The sequence below is a fragment of the Chlorocebus sabaeus genome, chromosome 4 (assembly GCF_047675955.1).
Source record: "Chlorocebus sabaeus isolate Y175 chromosome 4, mChlSab1.0.hap1, whole genome shotgun sequence".
NCBI classification, from domain to species: Eukaryota; Metazoa; Chordata; class Mammalia; order Primates; family Cercopithecidae; genus Chlorocebus; species Chlorocebus sabaeus.
The window spans coordinates 75,724,140-75,742,328 of record NC_132907.1 but is presented as its reverse complement, the minus strand read 5'-3'; the positions used below and the strand labels follow the sequence as shown (position 1 = coordinate 75,742,328).

Below are 18,189 nucleotides of genomic sequence, written 5' to 3'. Positions count from 1 at the left end.
ATTTTTATTAAAATGTAAGTGATATATAAGCGAACTATGGTAGGAAGCCAATTGGCACATTTTACCATTTCATCTCACTAATTTGTTACACTAAAGACCTTTGAAAAATACTACATAAAATTTCTCTATTTTTAAATAAATTGTGGATTTAAATTCAGAATTAACTTGGTTTCAAAACTTGCTTCACTTTTCTATCACAAAGGAGGTAAAAGTATATTGTTAATTTGCTCTACTCTTATAACAGTTTATGACAGCTTGTTTTTTTTAAAAGAATATGCATTCATTGAGCAACTGGAGATTTAATGTATGCAATCAGCATTTAGCAAAGGAAGGAGACATTTTGGTATTTTTTTTAAAAAAAGCTATTTGTATATTAAGTACAGTAAGTCCTTGCTTAACGTTGTTGGTAAGTTCTTGGAATCTGTGACTTTAAGCAACATGACATATGGAAAGTCTTTTTGAGTAACATCATTTTGTTCAACATTGTTTGGTTATAACATTGATAAGGAAAAAATGGGTTTTGTTATATGTCATTTTGAATACATATTCCTAATTTCAGTGTATTTTCCTATATAAAACTATTACCTTTAGCAATTAATTAGCCCATCCTCTTTGCAAAATAAAATATATACCAATCGTGAAGGGAAGAAAGGACAGTGATTTGTGGAGAGACAAGGAAGGTTGAAATACATGCCGAATAAAAGAAAGGTTTAACTGTATGGCACTAGAAACAAACAATTTGAGTGTGAAGGACATATTTTCTCTCAAGGCTTATATAATATGAGAAATTAATCAGAAATCAATGAATTCAACCAGTTAGGAAAATTGGTAGAATGGTATGAAGTATAAATGAAGAAAATTCATTTTAAAATATAGAAAATTTGGAACCATAGTGTATGTCCCACTTAACAACCAACATAATAAAAATTTGATTGTGCAAAAGGTTATTATTAAATTTACTAATAGAGTTTGATGAGGGCGGATATTGAATGCTAGGAGATGGGTAATAGAGAGTTTCAATAAGGCATTTTCTAATAATTTCATAAACTTCCTTTAAATAGCTACCTGCTACTTCCAGTTTATTGGTGGATCTCCTGTCATTGGACTTCATTAAAATAAAAACAAATCTGTGGCATTTATGTCAAGTCCAAAGAATCTATGCATAGTTGTGGCAGAAGCACATAGGAATAAAGGAGTCCCTTTACTACATTCTAAGGAAGAATTTCCATGTTCTATTATAGACAATTATTTGTTCTCAGTCATGTCTGTCCTTATACGGCTATCCAGATAGCCTTATCTTCCAATTCCTCTGACTCAGAAAATCTCTTTATTGTGTCCTCTGGAATTGATGGCCAGTCAGCATCAAAATTCTACATAATGTCAATATATTTCTTTTATGTGAATGTTGCCCTAATAGGAGATTATGTTGAAGACACACCTTGTTCAGCGGCTCATATCATTCACATCTCCCTATGCTTTTCTTCAATCTGACATGAATTCATTTTTCAGCACACCAGGTCCAAAATGCTGTTGAATAGATAGTTTGACTTTCAAGATTTTTAGATGCCTCCTTCTGCCTCTTTCAATTGGCAAATGTGTCATAGCAAAAATCCGAACAGACACCTAATTTATGTTCATGTGCTTCCCTTCTTTCTGGAGTCTTGCAGCCTCAAGTCTCTGCTGCTTGGTAGAGCTCTCAGGTGCCCTTTAACACATTATCTTTCATATTTTATCCAGCCTTACTAATTAGTCTAGCAAGACGGATGGCCATATTCAAGTTCATCTGCTATAACTAGCAGCAAATATCCTTGTATCTAGCTATTAAGATTTGACAAGGCATAAGAAATAAAGAGGCAAAATTGTCATCATTTACAGATGATACTATTCAACACTTTCAGTATACAGGAGCCAAGACTGAAAAAAGTAACTCTAAACATGATGGTAAATGATTAACATAAGTGAATACAAAATAAAAATAAATTGTTCATAATGTATACATTATATAATTAGAAAACACCCTATTTTGCAAAGCAAAAAACTTGAAACAGACCTCACAATCAATGTGCATGATTTTTAAAGGGAAAAATTGTATACTATTGGAGGATTTAAAGTAAGTTGTTATCAAATATATAAGCATGTAATGTCTTGGAATAAAAACACAACATAATGATGACAATTCTGTCAATATTAATCTATAAATGTAATAAAATAATGGCAAAATAGAAATATGTTTTCTGCAATCACTGTCAAGTCAAATCCAAATTTTATGTAGAAAGATAAAATAACCAGAAAATTCCTAATAAGGTGGTTAGTTAGGAGGAACAAGAATTATCATATAATAAAATATTGTATAATCTTATTAAAGAATTTCATTTAAAGAAGCAACTTAATCCTATTTCCATTTTAGTAAAATAACTGTAATATACAGAAAGGATTATGAAACAGCAACAGTGAAGAGAGAAGTTAGCTTTTTCAGTGATACTTGCAAAATAATAGAATTCTGAATTAGAGAAGTAACAGTAAGGCAAGAGAGAGAGATTTAGTAGATGTTATCAATCATAATACTCTTAACACAACAGTAACTGACACATACAGTGTTTATATAGTAAGGTGCTGTGTATATCTCTATGTATTTCACCCACACAAAAACCTTTGTGTTGAGTTCTACTTTAATTTCAATTTGGCAGATGTGGGAATTAAGGCATAGAATAATTGCACAAATTGCCCAAGATCATGCAGTTACTTGAATAAAGCATGATTCTGGCTTCAGATTCTGGGCTAGCAGCCTCAAAAGTGTACAGTTTCACTAAGAGTTGCTGTGACATGATTGGCTGTGGCCTGTGACAGGTCTCTGACTTGGGGTGTGGGTGAACTATAGTACTGCTGTGTATAGAAAGATGCACACACACACACACACACACACACACGCACGCACACACACACATATACACCAATTAAGAATAAAAAGATCTTGGCTCATCTTTTGAGCAGCATGATTTGAATGATGTCTCATAAGCAGTGTATATGTAAGTCCAGCTGTGATTAGTGATATCTGAGCTGGCATAAGAGACCTGGAAATTATCAGTCTCCAGCAATAATAATTAAAGGCATGAAAATGAGATACAAAAGCATTAAAAATAAGAAGCCACTTGAACTGTCATGGATCTCTCAATAATAGACACATGTAAAGAACAGACAGAATAAATTGAATGAAGAGAAATTGAGAAGGCATCTCCTGAGAGGGAGAGAGAGAGAAAGAGAGAAGCAAACTCAAAGAAGTATGGTGTTCCACATGACAATATAAATGAACGGAGTTTTTGAAGGCAAAATTCAAACAGACAACTGCCATGGTTTGAATATTAATCTCAAAACCTAACGTTGAAATTTAATCATCAACGTAATGATATTGGGGAAATGGAGCCTTTAGGAGGTGATTAGGCCAGGAGGGGTCTGCCCACATGGGTAGATCAATTACTTTTAAAAAGGGCATTAAGAAATGAGTTTCAGCTCCTCTGTTCTGCCATGTGGAGAACAGTGTTTCTTCCCTCTGGAGGTTACATCTTCGAAGCAGAGATGGGGTCCTTACTAGACATCAAACTTGCTGGTGCCTTGAACTTAAACTTCTCAGCCCCCAGAACTGTGAGAAAAATAAAATAAAATAAAATAAAATAATTCTGTTCTTTATCAATTACCAATTTCAGGTTTTTTTTTTTTTTTTTTTTTTTTTGGTAGAAGCACAAAACAGACTAAGATAATAACTCCTATCTTTCTTCTTATATAATTTGAATATAATTCTTTTCTAAGATTCCCAAAATATTAGCCCTACCATTTTCTTTTCATTATTTACAGCAATTTTTCTTCTAAAAAATCAGCTTTTATTTTAGATATGAGGGTACATATGTAGAATTGTTACATAGTATATTAGACCCATGTAGTGAGCACAGCACCCAATAGGTAGTTTTTTCAACCATGTCCCTCTCCTTCCACCCTTTCCCTAGTAGTCTGCAGTGTCTATTATTCCTATGTTTATATCCATGAGTGCTCCATGTTTACCTCCCATACACACATTCTTAGTATGGGGGTACCATTCTTACCTTTAGGGCAACAGCAAGCATTGCTATTTGTGGACTTGCAGAGTTTTGGTTCCACTGGCATCAAAACACGTTATTATTCCATTAGAACAAGACCTAGTTTATAGCAAAGGAGAAGAGCAAGTGGGCCCATGACCATGAGATGACATACTGACCCACCCAGAAGCTGTCAGCATGAAAGAGTGTGTTGAAAAGACCTGAACAGATAAAATGCCAGTTTGGAGTCAATACTTCCTGAGAATTGTGTTTCATCATCTCGGATACAGCATGTAGATAACAGAAGAACTTTGATGGCTCTGTGGCTCTAGTAGAAAGAATATATGCATTTGGAATGTAAGATATACAAAGAGGAGTGGCCCCATTAATTAATACAGTAGTTCCCTCTTATCCTTGGTGGATCTATTCCAAGACCACCCACTGGGTACATGGATTAGAAGGTAGTACCATATCCTATATACACTATATTTCTTCCTAGATATACATATCTATCATAAAGCTTAATTTATAAATTAGGAACAGTAGAGATAACAACAATAACTATTAATACAATAAAACAATTATGACAGTATGCCAATATTATTAATCTTGAGCTTTGGGATTATTGGTAGGTAAAATAAGGTTTACCTAAGCACAAGGACAATGATACCACCATAGTCATTCTGATTACCAAGCTGGCTACTAAGTTCCTGTAGGCCAGTAGGGTGGACAACATGGTTATATGTGCTGGGCAAAGGGATGATTCATGTCTCAGGGAGGACAGAATGGGATGGTATGAGGTTTCATCATGCTACTCAGAATGGCTCTGAAGCTGGTGTTGCCTATCTCAGTGCCCCATGTCAGGCTCAAATGAACTGCCCTTATACTCCTACCCTGCTCAGTTGCTGTATACCAGCTGGTCTGAAGAAGATGGGGAGACTTACGGTAAACGCACTTCATGCAACTGAAGCAGGCTCTGAAGAGCTGACCTTGAAGCGGGGTCTCAGTGGCACATCTTACAGTTTGCCACTAGCTCCCTTCACCTATGATTAAGAAGAAATGCCTCAATCAGATGATTCAGCAAACACTTATATACAACATCTGCCAGTCCACATTACTCAGAAAAAGGCAATGCCATTCCTTACGGAACGTTGCCTTACTAGTCTGTGTGAGTCATCATATTAAAAACAAACTGAACAAGAGGTTAACTGGTCACAAAGATGGGAGATATAAACATCACCTATTCTCCAAAGCAGACCATGCATAAAGACCCACCTTGAACAAAGTAAAATTTAGTATAATAGCTGGAGAAGAAAGTTATTAAATGAATTGTCTTCAGTTACATTTAGAGTTAACTAGAATTTACTAGTAAGACCATGACTTTTACTGAACAATTTTAGCCAATAAGTTGGGTTATAACACTAATTTACATTCAGCAATCTTTGGAATAGTCCTAAGCCTGAAAATAAATCTTTCGTTTTCAAAGATCTCAAAGCTATATAACATTATTTATCTGAAATAAAATATCTCAGTTTGTGGCAACTAATTTAGGATCAAACTTAAAAGTCAGTTTCAGTTCAGGTAATAAGGACATAGTGAAGATAATAAAAACATTATCCTCACAGGAAGAAAAGATATATAGTGGTTGTAATTTGAAATACCCTTCAATCTCCTAGTATAATCATTCTTTAGGTATTCAGGCTCATAAATATGTAGGACAAATAAGGGTATGTAAATATTCCAGAGTGTAAGATATTTCTACCACCTTTGTTCTTCAAAGCAGCAGCCATGACAAGGCTGGTGTAATTATTTAAGTGCATTCCTGTGAGGGGCAATAATTAACGTGACTCTGATCTTACTGAACAATAAATGCATCAGGTGAAATGATTAGCATTTAGACATTAAATAAAGACACAATTTCAAAAAAAAATTTGCACTACATTCCAGATAGAAGTATGTTGAAGTGTTTTAATAAGCTACTTGTTCCTTTCTAAAGAGTCATGGTAGGTTTTTAAGACATAAATTTGAATATTTTATGTCAACAGTCCTCATTAACTGGTAATAAAACTACCCTTTTTACTGATATTAGATAGGTTTAATCTAAGCTTTCTGAAATTTTACATAAATAATAGTGCTTTCAGTAGAATTCTTTTCTGTTTTTTCTTTTTTCCTAAGAAAGGCATGTTAATTGTTGTTTTAATAATCACCAAAAATTTGTGTTGAATAAGTGTTTATTCATCACTTTCCTTATATCAAGAACTGTGAAAGGCATTAGGGCTGCAAAGACCAATAAGATAGATAAGCTACAATCCCCAGAAAAATAGGTTGACCATTCTATTTGCAATACAATTTACTGAGTATAATCATTTATGAAGCAAATGCTATGGAAATACATTGGTTTAAATGACTAATTCTTACAGTAAAAAGTCATTTGTAAATATCTTACACTTTGAACAGAAATTTTAAAAATATTTGCAGAATCAGGACCTGACACTCAGCATAAGTTTAAGATCCAGGCCTCATTTTTGGTCTTCTTGAAGCTGCTTCATAGAACAACAAATACAAATAAAAAAGAAGATGCTTAATTCTCCCTTTTGAAGATAAGGGAAGGCAAGGCCTGGCACAAAGGTTCATGGCTATAATTTCAGCACTTTGGGAGGCTGAGGTGGGCAGATCACTTCAGCACAGGAGTTTGAAACCAGCCTGGCCAACATGGTGAAACACCACCTCTACTAAAAATACAAAAATTAAAATTAGCCAGGCGTGGTGGTACCTGCCTGTAATCCCAGCTACTTGGCAAGCTGAGGCACAAGAATTGCTTGAACCTGGATGCAGAGGTTGCAGTGAGCTGAGATCATGCCACTGCACTCCAGCCTGGGTGACAGAGCAAGACTCAGTCAAAAAAAGGAAAAGAAAGAGAGAGAGAGAGAGAGACAAAGAGAGAGAGAGAGAGAGAGAGAGAAAGAAAAAGAAAGAAAAGAAAGAAAGAAAGAAAGAAAGAAAGAAAGAAAGAAAGAAAGAAAGAAAGAAAAGGAAGGAAGAAGGGAAAGAATGAAGGAAGGAAGGAAGGAAGGAAATAAAGAACAAAAGAAAGAAAGAGAGAAAAGAAAGAAAGAAAAGAAAAAAAAGAAAGAAAGAAAAGAAAGAAAGAAAAAAGAAAGGAAAGAAAGAAAGAAAGAAAGAAAAGAAAAAAGAAAGAGAAAGGAAAGGAAAAGAAAGGAAGACATTTCCCTTCCTTTCTTTTTCTTAGAGCATTTACTTTAGAAAACTTGTACTTGTGAGAACTTTCTCCTCTTTTTGAAATGTATATAAATTCTGTTGAAAGCTGGATTGGCCTTTGTCATCTTTATGACCCTGGAATCTATCCCAGAGACCTGGAAGCCACAACTCTGAAATGTAAACAAGGGAGTGATCATCCAAATCTCACAGTTTCCACTGGAGTGTTGCTTTATGTTGCAAAAGTGTATCTTGTCATAAAGATATGAGAAGTTTGTTTCTTCTCTGAATAAAACCAACTAGTTAATACAGATGATCACCCTAGTTACCAAGCAAATTTAGGATGTACTTTAAATTCTCTTACTTGTGGATGAGCTATCTTTTACCTTGAAATCATACCCATCATAGGTTGTATCTGCTTGACTGATAAAAGGATAGATTTCTTTCCGTCTTCATAATCTCTTAGCAGATTTCTTGTGATAGGTATCATATTCCAGTTTAATGCCTATTCAGTAATAAAGCAGTTGTCTTTCTCTGCTATCATTGGGGAGATTATTTTGTTTTTAATTGTGTTTCTCCAACACTCATTATACAGCTGGATTTTGTGTTTTATTTCAGCTGTAACTTTTATTTCTTTTATTTTTTTCTTTGTATGAGACAGAGTCTCACACTCTGTTGCCCAGGCTGCAGTGCAGTGATGCAGTCCCCACTAACTGCAACCTCCGCTTCCCAGGTTCAAGCGATTCTCCTGCCTCAGCCTCCTAAGTAACTGGGATTACAGGAGTGAGCCACCATGCCTGGCTAATTTTTGTATTTTTGGTAGAGACGGGGTTTCACCATGTTGGCCAGGCTGGTCTCAAATTCCTTACCTCAGGTGACCCACCTGCTTCAGCCTCTCAAAGTGGTGGGATTAGAGGCGTGAGCCATCATGCCTGGCCACTTTATTTCTTTATAAGATTAGGACATTGAACAACTTCATCTACATCAGATAATTTATTAGGATGCAAGCTAGAAACTAGCTCTTTGTCTCTGTCTTTCTGCTTCTCACACACACACAAACACACACATACAGAAATGAACACATATGCACACTGACAGCTTGCACAGCAAAGGCATTTACTTGTGATATGTAAAAATAAATCGAGGAAGTCTGTAGAACTGACTTCAGCTGTCAACAAGGTCTAGACACTAAGAACATTTCTTTGTGCATCTTTTGATTGCAAAGACTACCAGTGCTGGCATCCTAAAACAGGAGCCTCTACAACAGAAAGGCAGAAGCAGTAACACACACAAAAAGGCTCTTCTTTTGTGCAGCCCTCCATTTTTTTATAAGGGCAAATGTTTTGTAGCAAGTAGGTCTCAGCAGAGCTCATCTTAGCTTTGGTTGCTTACTTCCAGACAACTTCTCCCAACTTCGATCAGCATGACAAATACTGGCTGATACCCAGTGAATCCAGAACATTTCCTGTCAGGAGAGGAAACTTTCTGAATTTGCTGCCATGTTGATACCTAAACAAAATAGCAGATTTGGTTGAAAAGAAAGGAAAAGGATGTAGTTAGAAGTGTCTGCCACAGCACTGTTGAGAAATGTGTCTTGCATTCTCTAACAATCCTCATTCGTGCTATTTCTTTTCTTTTTTTTTTTTTTTTTTTTTTTGAGACAGAGTCTTGCTTTGTCATCAGGCTGGAGTGTGCAGTGGCACAGTCTCAGCTCGCTGCAACCTCTGCCTCCCGGGTTCAAGCGATTCTCCTGCCTCAGCCTCCTGAGTAGCTGGGACTACAGGCTCATGCCACCACACCCAGCTACTTTTTGTATTTTTAGTAGAGACTGGGTTTCACCATGTTGGCCAGGATGGTCTCAGTCTCTTGAGCTTGTGATCCGCCCGCCTCGGCCTCTCAAAGTGCTGGGATTACAGTCGTGAGCCACCACACCCGGCCATTCATGCTATTCTTAATTCCTTTGACTCTTTGGTCTAAAATTTCTTAAGGGCTGACAGTGTTCTCTCGGTCCTTTTCCTCGTTTTTCTACATACCATGAACTCACTTGCCATCCGTATGCTGATGACTCCTGAAAATCTATCATATCCCCAGATTTCCTTCTGGCACTTCGGATCTTTATGCTCATGTGCTTACTGAAAGGGGCACTCTGTTTTAATTGTTTCATGTATTTCCAAGACATTCATAATAAGTCTAAACTCTTTGGCATGACAATATGGGTAACTGATAATTAGACTTTTCTCGAAATCTCTGACTACATTTCCTACAGGCACTTCCCATTCATCTCCAGCCACATACTTTTCTGCAATCGTACTGAACTCTTTGCAGTTCTCTATGCAACTTTGGTGGGCTCTTTCTAACCTCTGAACTTTGAATAGACTCTACCTGTGAGTAAAGTGTTCTCACCAAGCTAATCTCTGTTGACCTTTCAGGATTCAGTTAAAGTGTGTCTCCTCACTTGCTCTCCTCTTCCCCAACACTTCAGGAGGCATTCTGTGTTTTCATCTATCCAGATAATGTGTCTGTCCTTTGTATTTTTTGAATATTTCATGCTTTAGACTTTTTTAGTGCACATCACAGTAGGTTGCAATTTTTGATTTGTCTCCTCTATCAGATGGTAAGATTTGACTGATGTAATCAAACCATGAATCTCTCAGAACTCCTTTTTAGCTTTAGCATTCGACAGCCTATCCTTTAAATTTGAGAAAATAGTACATGAATGTTTGTCATTTTCTGGTTAAATTAATATTAATATAAAATATAAAAGTAAATTTTTGAATGAAATATTGGGTAATATCTATTTTGATTTATGTTGAGAAATATTAAGCATTAAAATTATATGGCTGTAATTAAAGTCAAACTGAAGGTGTAGCATGATTTTTGTATTATGAGAAGTAGCGGGTTAAATAACAGAAAATTGGTATTTATTAGGGGTAAGAAGTCCTAAGAAGCAGCGTAGATGACTTGACAGGACCAAATGAGGCAAATTTTGAGAATGAATATGGCTCCTTTAAGATGGGGTGAAGTGATTTGGCTGTTTGTCACCGAACAATCACCAGACAAGCCAGTTGAGTGCTTTCCCCAGGCTAGTACTTAAGAAAGGGTATAGAAATGAATTGATCCCATTTGCGTTTTACACACAACTACAAAGTGTGTAGGCAGATGCTATAAAACATCAACATTAGTGGGAAGCTCTAAAATCCTTATTCTCAGTAAGAAGAGGCAAAATATAAATTTTACTTTTAGCATCATGAAGTAGAAAAAAGTTTTCTATCACCTAGAATAGGCATTGTGCAACTTTCCTTTTTCTTTTTATTTGTTTTTATTTTTTAGAGTCAGGGTCTCAATCTGTTGCTCATGCTGGAGTGCAGTGGCACAATCAGAGCTCACTATAGCCTCAAATTCCTGGGCGCAAGCAATTTTCCTGCCTCAGCCTCCTGAGTAGCTAGAACTACAGGCACATGCCACCATGCCTGGCTAATTTTTAATTTTTAAATATTTTTTGTAGAGTTGGAATCGCAGTATGTTGCCCAGGCTGGTCTCAAACTTCTAGCCTTAATAAATCCTCCTGCTTTGTCCCTCCAAAGCCCTCAGATTATAGATATGAGCCGCACCTGGCCCATGCAACTTTAAAGAATATATCTACACATACACACACATATATATAGAATATATATATTCAATATATAATATATAATATATATTCCATATAAAATATAGATATTATATATATTCCATATGTAATATATATTATATATAAATTCTTAATTATAATCAAATAACTGTCCAGTAAGTAAACATGAATACATATTCATATACAGTTATAAGTTATCAATAACCCCGATTGTAACCACTAAAACACTGTCTTATTTACTCTTGCAATAATAAATATATATACATACTAGATGACTCAAGGTGACTCCAACTGAGGCAATAATAGAGGATTTTTAGGTATCATGGAGAAGCCACTGGATATACATATAAAAGAATATCGGAAAGATTGGTGCTCTAGGAATTAACTGACTAAAATCTCCTGACTATGTAGATGCAGGTATTGATATTCATGGAAAGGAAAATACATGCAAGTTAGTCAATGCAATAAGGTCAGAAAAATATTCATTAAGCCCTACTGTGTACTCAACACTATGTACATACTATGCCAGGATCTAGAAATATTGGTAAGAATGCCCACATCTCAAAGAGCTTAAAGATAGATAAGACATATCAAATTGCCTTGTAAATATTTACTATAGTATATTCATGATATCCTGGCCAAAGAACTGTTAAAATATAATGCAGGACTGGGCGCGGTGGCTCACGCCTGTAATCTCAGCACTTTGGGAGGCCGAGACGGGTGGATCACGAGGTCAGGAGATCGAGACCATCCTGGCTAACACGGTGAAACCTCGTCTCTACTAAAAATACACAAATTAGCCGGGCGCAGTGGCGGGCGCCTGTAGTCCCAGCTGCACGGGAGGCTGAGGCAGGAGAAAGGCGTGAACCCAGGAAGCGGAGCTTGCAGTGAGTGGAGATCGTGCCACTGCACTCCAGCCTGGGCCACAGAGCAAGACTCCGTCTCAAAAAAAAAAAAAAAGTATATATATATATAATGCAGACGAAGGAAATATCTAGAATAATTGTATGTAAATTTCTTATTTCAGCGTTTGTAATTTCAATAAGCATTTCTTTTAGCAATTCAATTTATTAGAAGAGTATTATCATTGATTTATTTAACAAAAATTTATGTACTGTTTATTATGTGCCAAATGGTATTCTAAGTTTTCAGTATAAAAGTCAAATACAGAAAGAAAAATGCTGACTAATATCCCTTAGCACTTTCAGTTTCATTGTAGAGACAGACAGTGAACATATTAAATTAGGATATTATGCTTATGGTAGATGATAAGGAACAATGGAAAAACTAAAGCAGGGTAATGAGAATCAAGAATTTTGAAAGAGTGAGGAAGTTTCCAATTTAAAATGATGATCAGGTAGGCCTTGACTAAATGGTGAATTTAGAGGACACTTTGGAGGAGCTGAAAAAATTATCAACTTGATAACGGAAAGATTTTTCCAAAGCAGAGAGTAGCCTACTAAATTCAGGGATTTCAAGTCCTACCATTCTATCAGAATACCTATAGATAACTGGTATGTGTTTTACTGAGGCTTGAAGAAACAAGTTCAGTTTTCCTGATGTGGTGATTCTTGGATTATTGTTGGAACACCTGACCTTAAAATGTCAAGAATGGGAACCTTTAATGGATTCATTTTTACTGCAGCAAAATTTTGTTTTGAGAAGACAAAAGCCATCAGAAAGTCAACAGAAGCCACGCAGCTATCTCAGACGCGTATTATGAGAATGGTTTTCTTAGACTGGAGCTCCGCTGTCATCCAGATTCCCTTCACAAAGACTCCAGGGCAATCAACCTGGGATTCCTCTCAATGGGTCTAAACTTGATGCCCTCAGATGTCTCATTTCTTCTACAAAAGGGTTATAGGAGCCATGTGATTTAGGGGAAAATTTTTGAAAATCTTTACACTTACTTAATTTGGGCATAATAGAGATCAATATAAGATATACCTAAAAATGATACCTGGATCTTAGGCTGTCCAACTCTGAATTGGCAAAGGAACACTAACTGTGGTATATTTCTTGGTAAGCAATAAGATCCAGCTCCCTATTCCCAGGTCAGAATTGTTTCAACTCAGGCCAAAGCTCTGAAATTGTCATCAACTTCAGGTTGCCGAGTCTGCTCTGATAATGCAGACAATCTCCAAAAAACTATCATTAAGCAATGCTGGCACATAGGACTCCTGTACTTCATATGTTTCCTTAAAGAATACGTGGAAACACATTCCTCAGTAGCATATAGGTTGTCACAGTTGAAACTGTCCACTTCATATATGAAGGCTCATATGTTTTAAAGATTTTATTTTGATGGGTTAAGCTCTATATAAAGATTTCTATCACAAAAGAGTCCGAATTTGTTATACTTGAATATATTTCTTTTGCCTACTCTCGGTAAATGCAAACTCTAAAGGACCTAAAGAGTTGAGACATTTACACAGTCAAGGACAAATAAGTATTAGAATTTTAAATTAACAGAGGCAATAGCCTGTGATTTTGATTATACAACCATGTGTTGCTTAACGTTTGGTATATGTTCTGAGAAGTGTCTCCTTCGGTGATTTTGCTGTTGTGCAAATGTCATAAAGTGTACTTACACAAACCTAGATGGTATAACGTACTACACACTGAGGCTCTACGGTATAGCCTACAGCTCCTGAGCTACAAATCTGTACAGCACGTTACTGTGCTAAATACCCAATGCAACTGTAACACGATGGTAAATATTTGTGTATCAAAATATATCTAAACATAGATAAGGTACATATTTAAAAGATAAAAAATGATACACCTGTATAGGGCGCTTACCAAGAATGGAGTTTGCCAGATTGAAAATTGCTCTGGGTGAGTCAGTGACTCTCAATGTCATCATTTAACTCTTGTGATAATTTGTAATAGAACTGGGTAGAGGTGGTAAAGCCTCCAATGCCAGTTCCTAGTCCCCCTAGTATCCCAGCCCCGATAATGAATGGCAGGACTAGTGCCCATTTGTAATGGGGTTTGGGTAGAAGAAAATCCTGTAACTCCTGATCAGTATAGATAGTTATGCAGGGCACCAAAAAGGAGAAAAAGGATAGGCTTTTGGAGGAACCATTTAAGCAGCAATAAGCTGAGGAACCACAAACAAAAAAGACTCCTAATGGTAAGCAAGAGAGTAGTGGAGGTAGGGGAATCTATGTTTTGCACTGGAAGGTGGCTGCATCAATGGTTGTGCTAAACTTTACACAGGTGAGATTTGATGTATGTGTTATTTCTAGATTTGAGACTAAATGGCCCACCAAGCCTGTGGTGTTTCTTGTCAGTTCAGTGGTGTTCCAATGCTTGGGAACAGGAAATGGGACATACAGTTTAAAGCGTAAGGGGAGGCACACTCAGCAGTCAGTAGGATTTGGGCTGAAGGCCTTGTGAATTTTGGTAAGCATGACATTAAATAAATTTAGCAAGTGGGAGTGAGTGCGAAGAGTTTTATGTAGTCTTGAGAGTGCTAATCATTTGTAGGGACTGGGTGTGCTAGGGATTTGAATGGCCCCTGCTTTAGCTAATATGTCCCTCCCTAGTAAAGGAGTAGGGCTCTCAGGCATAATAAGAAAAGCATGTGAGAAAAATAAGGTTCCCCAGTCACAACTTAGGGGGTGGGAGAAATACCTAGTGACTGGCTATCCTAGGACCCCTTTTATGGTGACAGACCTGGAGGATAGTTGTCCAGGACAGAAGAGTAAAACTGAGAAGGCCACACCAGTGTCCAGGAGGAAGTTAGTTTCCTGGCCCTCAATGGTGACACTTACTGGGGCTCTGTGAGGGTGATGGCATGGACTGGTGCCTACTGGGGGCATCCTCAGTCCTGTTGTTGGATCATCTGGTTAGTGGCCTCTGGCCCAGAAGACTTTCGCCCTAGGGGGCAGTATGCCTTCCAGTGATCCTCCTGGCACAAGGGACATGGATGAGGGGGCACCTTACTTTTATGGGACAGTCATTTTTGAAGTGTCCCTGTAAGTTGCACTGATAACAAGCCCTGTTAGGCAGGTTTCCTGCCCAGCCCTTCTTTCTTTCAGAGCCACCGATGTTCGTCTGCCTGAGGGCCATGACTAAGGCAGTGGCCTTTTTCTTGTCTTATCTGTCTCCTTCAGCCTGCTTCTCCTGATCCCTTTTATAAAACATGGAAGTTGCCAAATTCAATAGAGTTTCCAAATTTTGCTCGTGGCCCAAGGGGTGTCTGCAGCTGACCCAGTGATAAATTAGTTGGCCTTCAATAGAGTCAGGTGACAAGGAAGTATGCTTTTTTAATGCCTTCCTTAGCCTCTCTAAAAATGCCTTAGGGTTTCCTTCCTTTCCCCGCATTATAGTGGACATCACTGAGTAATTTATTGGCTTTGTTCTGGTCTTTTTTAATCTCTCTAATATACAAGTCAGTAAATGCCTGCAACTCAAGTCTCCATGCTCTGAATTGAGGCCCCAGAGGGGATCCACACTGGGAACCGCCTGTTGGCCTGTGGGGAATTCTTCCCTTGCTTCTGATATCATTTTATCATTTACCTGGCTTAGGTACCAGAGATCCCCAAACTCCCTGGGCGCAGCTAAGGCAGCCTCTTTTTCATTGGGAGTTAATGTTCGACCTAACAACAACATTATATCTCTCCAAGCTAAATTAAAAGATTGTCCTAATCACTGTAGGATGTCCATGTATCCATCAGGATTATCTGAGAATTTTCCTAGGTCCAGTTTGATCTGTTTTAAGTCTGAGGGAAAAGGGGACATGTACTCACCCTGGGCCAAAGTCTCCTCCTCCTCCTCCCATGGCTTGGAGGGGGAACAATTGGCGCCTTTTGGTTCCTTGATTATCTTTTTGTCTGGTTCCTTTTGGGCTGTTAGGGCCAAAGGAGAGTCCTTACTAGTGGGAGGGGGAGCTGCGGGGAGACCTGGGTATGGGGTTAGGCTTTGAGGATCCCTGGTAGGATGTAAATTACATTTTTTTACATAATTGTGGGTTATCCCTTAGTGAGAAAAAAACCGGTACATATGGCACTTCACTCCATTTGCCCTCTCCTTTACAAAAGAAATCTAGCTGTAGGATAGTATTATAGTTTCTATTTCCCTTGGGTGGCCATGTCTCTCCTCTAGGAAGAGGATTATTTTGGCCAGGCAGTGCTACAGAAAAATATAAGTTGCTTCTTCTTCAGTGTTTGAGAGTCAAATTGGTCCCAGTTATCCAGAATACACCTTAGGGATGGCTTTGCTTTTGAGGAAATGTCTCCCATCTGAAAGAACATAGGAGCACCTGCACCCCTAGGCATCCCCTAGTGAGCACTAGCCCTAGTGCATCACCTAGGGTTCTAGTGTCCTTTTCTTTCCAGGGTGCCCAATCACCCAAGGAACTCTGCTTATCATATTTAATTGCACTTACCAACATAGCAGTTTTGCCCACACTCATTTCCCGTCCATTTTAGCCACAAAAAAAAGGGGCCTGGGGCTGCTGGATTTTAGTGGCTCCTTAGCAGCTTGTCCACAATTGCCTTTGCATCTGCGAGTGGGTCTTAGGTTCTGGGTGTATTTTGAGTTCAGAGATCAGGCACCAGTTAGCATATTTCTGGGCTTGGAGCTGTCCCAGCAAGATAAATTCCTTGAAAATGGCACTGGAGCACAACAGTTTTAGCATAGGTAGCGGCAAATTGGAGGACCAAGGTTGGAACAGTGCTTTCTGTACCCAAATTTTCTGTCCCCATTTGTCCTCATAAGAATATTCATTGACCTTTGGACTTGGATCGGGAGACCTATTGTCTATTGTATTGTTTTTGGCCCATATGTCTGACTGCTTCGAGTGGAGAAGTCCTACAGTTCTAATCACTGATCCCAGACAGGAAAGGGGGTAAAGTAGCCTCTACAATCTGGAACAAGTTTAGGGCAACGAAAGGAAAAATGTCCTGTGCCTTCTATCAGCCTTTGACATGCCTTTTGATGTCCCAGATAGTGTCCAGGGTACAGGTTATGAGGGACAGGTCCTGTATAAGTATACTGATACCCATTTGCATAAAAATAAGCCTGGGGGCACCATGGGCAAGGGTCTTTGGATTGCCTCCCCACTCGACTTAGGCGCCTAGCCAAAAGATTCTTAAATTCAGGGGTAGGAAAGATCCTAGAGGATAGGGCCTTAAGAAAGTGTTCTCTGAGGATGTTAGGACCCAGGAGGCATGGGTCAGAAAAGGCAGGGAATGCACACATGGGTGGCTGCGGAGTAGAGGCTTCTCACTGTACCATGATCTCCACAGGGTCAGTGCCGAGATTTCGGGAAGACAGTTTTCCACCTGTTGCCAGCCCTTGGTTTTTCCCAGGAAAGGTAGAAAAAGTTGGAACTGGCTCCAGGCAAACCAACACTCTTAGCCCAGAGGGCTGGGGGTTGTTAGAGAGCCCCTTCCCAGGAAGCCTCACACCCGTGTCTTAAGTCCGTGGCCACGCTTGCCACTTTTAAACGGCTGACAGGTGCCTGGTATTTTCCTCCAACTTCTAGCGAGAACAGAATAGCAAGTGAAAGGGGTCCAGTGTTACTCACAGCTTTGGAGAAATCCCAGATGGGCCCCCAGAAATGAGATAAGAACTCTTCTCCTGATCGAAGGTTTTTTTCTTGATCGAAGGGTTCGAGGTCTCACAGGCTTCAAGGAACGGAGCCGTGGACCACAGCAGCGAGTGTTACAGCTCGAGTAGAGAAATGCATGGACCCAAAGAGTGTGCAGTGGCAAGATTTATTAAAGTGAGAGCAAAAACAAAGCAAAAGCCAAAGTAAAGTGAAAGTGAAAGTAAAGCTTCCACCCAGTGGAAGGGGACCCAGAAGGGTTGCCCTTTCTAGTTTGGGTGTCTTATACCCCTTATGACCCCTCCCCTTTTCCTTTTTCTGTCCTATAGAATTAGCTTATTTTCTATCAACTTGTGGGTTGACGAGCCTGATTGGTTAAAAACATCAGACTGCAGCTAGAGCTTAAACTCCGTATATGATTGGTTGAAGTTTCAATCCCTTAGCTTGCAGTTGTGACTCATTTTGGCTTAGGGGAAAGTCCCCTTAGGGAAGTCCCTATTGATCCAGGAAGTCCAGCCAACTTATCCACTTAGTCCCACACTAGTAGTTCCGTCTCTCTAGGGAACCCTGACTAATAGAAATTTTGGTACCAGAAGTGGTTCTAGAGGAGCCTAATATTAAGAATGGTGTTCTTTCATTGGTTTTGGGGTTTCTGGAGTTGGCTGGTTAATATAATTAGACCCCAAAATGCTAAGGACTCTACTTCTAATAGTATG

At 38.5% G+C, this 18,189-nt stretch overlaps 1 long non-coding RNA gene across 1 annotated transcript; it reads right to left on the bottom strand.

Annotated features, from left to right (window-relative positions):
• Window positions 1-3,828: 3,828 nt before the first annotated feature.
• Window positions 3,829-17,752, bottom strand: LOC140711588 (uncharacterized). Its single transcript, XR_012092860.1, has 3 exons — window positions 17,453-17,752; window positions 5,012-5,110; window positions 3,829-4,187 (listed from the first exon to the last, which is right to left on the bottom strand). It is a non-coding gene; the product is annotated as an uncharacterized lncRNA (long non-coding RNA).
• Between the last annotated feature and the right edge of the window lie 437 nt (window positions 17,753-18,189).